We start from the raw sequence: 4187 nt of genomic DNA on the forward strand, positions 1-4187 counted from the left end.
CATGAGAGAAAAAGCAAGAGAGAAAAAGAAAAAGGCAGAGAGGAAGAGAGACAGAAAGACAGACAGAAAGAGGCAGAGAAAAAGAGCGAGGTGGAATGTACCAAAAGTATTGCTTCTGCTAGTACCAAAAGTATTGCTTCTCCTTTCAGAAAAAGAAAACGAGACATCTCCACAGAAGAGACAACTTTTGTACACAAATCCAAGCTGCAGGAAGCCAGACCCAATTCCTACAGCTGTCCTGGAATGCCCTCCACAATTGTGCTGCATGACTTCCTTGGCGTACCAAGACGAGCCACATGAAAAAAGCTGCTCCAGACCTTTGTACCCTTAAAGGGTTTTTGGAAACCGAGATTACATGGACAAATACCAAGCAACCTTGCTCCTGATGCAAGCTGTTGACAGAGCGGTTCTCCACCCCCGCCCACACGCACATATACCAGGAGATTCTCGATTAACAGGACAACATTGTTTTTAAATGTGCACAAATCAACAGATTGTTCATGTGTTGCTGTACTTGGCTAAGTGTGCTTTCAATGTGCTTGGCACAAGTGCGCTTTCAATGACAGGGACAGGAAACGCATGTAGGACAATCTGCAAAAACCTACGCGGTGACGATCTCCAAAAATATGTGGTTTTTGTGTGCCATACAATGACAGCTGAGAAAGATGTTGACTAAAAGAATAACATGTAGCAGAAGTATGTATCGAGAGATTCTACACCCTGCTGCGCTTGTTCAGATATAATAATTGCCTTCAAAGTTGCACAGCTGGAATGATTTTCTATAGAATGCTTGCAGGGTCTGGAAAGATGTCAGTTTCCTCTCTGACAGCCTCAGGTCTTGAGGTGCCAACCCCTGCTCATGCCTGCGAAAATATTTTCTTTCTCAAATACCTGCAGGTGATTTTTGGGGCTGTCTTGCAGACACACCTTGCACACTGTAAGAGATGTTTCCAGATTTGTTATCCGCGAGATTTCAGGGCTGATTCAATGTAAAGGAACCCACAGAAATAGATTTTTACTTGAACCTCCAACTAGACATGAATGCCTGTTAGGTCTCAGACCCTTAAAACAACAAATGGGCTCTGAAGTATTGATCAGTAGTGTTTATTGAGCAGGCATTGAAGTACCACACAATCAAAGTCAGTTCTGCTGAAGTTGGCATTCGCAGCCCTCTTTATCCCCAAAGCGAGCCCCCTTCCCCATTTCCCAAGAATTTGAGAAAAACAATCTTTGGAGCTAAGGCGCCCCCCAGTCGCAAGCTAATAGTGAGAGGAAGCCACCTGGGTTCCCGCCTCACAAGACGACGAAAGCAACATTATTCCCATGGGACGGGAGGACCAGGGGAAGCCTAGCTGTCTACGAGCATGTGAAGCCATAAAGCAAAGACCATAAGAACATAAGAATATAAGAAAGAGCCTGCTGGATCAGACCAGAGTCCATCTAGTCCAGCACTCTGCTACTCGCAGTGGCCCACCAGGTGCCTTTGGGAGCTCACATGCAGGAGGTGAAAGCAATGGGAAGAATGCGCAGAAGGCAGTGGCTACATATAGCAGGATGGTTACACATATCTCGATAGCAGCAGCGATGTGTTATTTTAGGCTGGCGTGTGGTTCTGGGAATGCCTCTCAATCAACTAGATCAGTGATGGCGAACCTTTTCGAGACCGAGTGCCCAAATTGCAACCCAAAACCTACTTATTTATCGCAAAGTGCCAACGCGGCAATTTAACCTGAATAACCCCCGCGAGCAGGGCCAGCCTGCTGTAGCCTCCAGCAAGTCCCACATGCGCCGCTCTGCGCCTCTCTAGCATCTTTGCTGCCTCTGCCGCCCCCCGGCCCCCCCAGGCAGCAGCCACCTGGAGCACAGGCACCAGGCCCGCCAGCCGAGTCCTTCCTGCTCGCTGAGGTACACTCACATCAAGTCCAGCAGCCCAAGCCAGTCCCCCACATGACGAACTCTGTGCGCGCGTGCCCACAGAGAGGGCTCTGAGTGCCACCCCTGGCACCCGTGCCATAGCTTTGCCACCACTGAACTAGATGTCATCCCCCTGACAACGTCCCAGGTTACAGAGATAGGGAGATCTGTGTTGGAATCCTCATTTAGCCAGAAAGTTGACCAGTCACCTGTGTCCAGTGTAGCCTACCTAGCAGTGCTGACATGAGGATACACAGGGATAACTGTCCTGCATTTTGCTTTGCGTTCCTTACAGATAGTGCAGGGGACAATGCTAGAAACAAGACAAAAGAATGGAGGGAGAAATCTGAGGCTGGCCTGATCTCATCTTGGAAGCCGAGCAGGGTCAGTTCTGGCTAGTATTTGGATGGGAGACTGCCATGGCCCGGGCTAGCCTGATCTTGTCAGCTCTTGGAAGCTAAGCAGGCTCAGCCCTGGTTAGTTCTTGGATTGGAGACCACCAAGGAAGTCCCGGGGTCACTGTGCAGGCAATGGCAACCGCCCCGTTTGTGCCTTGCCTTGAAAACCCTACGGTAGTGGTGGCCAACATGTTGCTCCAGATGTTCATGGACTACAATTTCCAATTGACCATGCTGGCAGGGGTTGGTGGGAATTGTAGTCCATGAACATCAGGAGCACCAAAGGTTGGCCACCAGTACCCTACGGGGTTGTCAAAAGTTGGGTGCGATTTGATGGCACTTCAAACCACCAGCAGATACTCTGGAACCCAGTTCTCCGTCTCCTCAAAGATTTGCTAGCTCAGGGGTCTGCAACCTGCGGCTCTCCAGATGTTTGTGGACGATAAATCCCAATTGGCCATGCTGGCAGGGGCTGATGGAAATTGTAGTCCATGAACATCTGGAGAGCCACAGGTTGCAGACCTCTGTGCTAGCTCAAGTCAGTTCAACACCACCGCAGACTGGTTCTTTCAAGCCACTGAAATAATCTTCCTCTACCAGCTTCCCCGCAAACAGGGAGGCACCCAAATGTTAAAACAACATCAGTTATCAAGAAGGAAGTCGCCATCTGACTGTAATTTCCAGACTTGCCAAAAGCCATCTGCTGTAAGAAAGGAGTGCTGAGCCAGCATCTGCAATAAGTTACACCCTCTGCCACTCAGAACGGCCCACCTTTCCAGCTCAATCTGAACAATGAAATAAGCAACGCTCTCCAATGCTCTCCAGCATCTGGGAGGGACCCGGTTCCATCGTTACGGAGGGAAAAGGCTGTCGGGGCAGAACAGGCAGAGAAGCTAATAATCCCCTTGCAATTAAAACGTAGCCAAAAGACAAACCCCCGCTTCCTGAAGTTGACTGACCTGACACACAAGGAGAGCAGCAGACACCATGAAGTGAGTCAAACCAGATTCTTTTGTAATTAGCATGGAAGAGGAAAGGGCAAGCCAGTTTTCTCCATATATCACAAACAACTGCCCAACACGTGGACTTCTCAGGTGTCCTTCTGCCTCTCTCACAAACTAGATCGTGGCCATTGGAATTTCTGGAGAACATACACAGCAAACATCTCAGAAGTTCATTTTGATCCCTGCTCTCCATTAAGCTCCAGACTGTTTACATGTGGTGCCAAACTGGCGTGTGTATGGGCGCGGGGGGGGGGGGGGGTTCCATAGTTGGGCAGATCTTGGGATAATTTCCAGACCCACAGAAGCACCACAATACCACAGCATGCAATGAATCAGACTTGCTTGCGGTTTACTCCTTCAAGGAGAATAATCTCCCACTTGTTCCAGAACTTGAATGCACAGTTACATTGGGAAGGAAACTTGCCCTCCAGAAAGCAATGGTGCAAAAATGGTTTTGTTCCACCGGGCTTTTGGTGAGGCCGGCTGCGGACCCCCCCTCCAGGATGCCCCCATGCTACGTGCCATCTTACCATCAGCACGTCTAATATAATATCTGACTGACACTGCTACCCCCGCCCGGCCTTGGGATCGGGCGCCACACACACTTTTATAATCTTGCTGTTATGTATATTGTATTGATGCTGCTAGTTTTATGAATTTTTGTATATTGTTTTAACTTGTTTTAATCTATTTTATTTGGTGTATGTTGTTTTGGCCATTGTATGTTTGTCCCAGTGTACACCACCTAGAGCCCTTCGGGGGTGGGCGGTTTATAAATTTGATAGATAGATAGATAGATAGATAGATAGATAGATAGACAGACAGACAGACAGACAGACAGACAGACAGACAGACAGACAGACAGACAGAC

This window comes from Sphaerodactylus townsendi, linkage group LG02 (assembly GCF_021028975.2).
Source record: "Sphaerodactylus townsendi isolate TG3544 linkage group LG02, MPM_Stown_v2.3, whole genome shotgun sequence".
Lineage (NCBI taxonomy): Eukaryota > Metazoa > Chordata > Lepidosauria > Squamata > Sphaerodactylidae > Sphaerodactylus > Sphaerodactylus townsendi.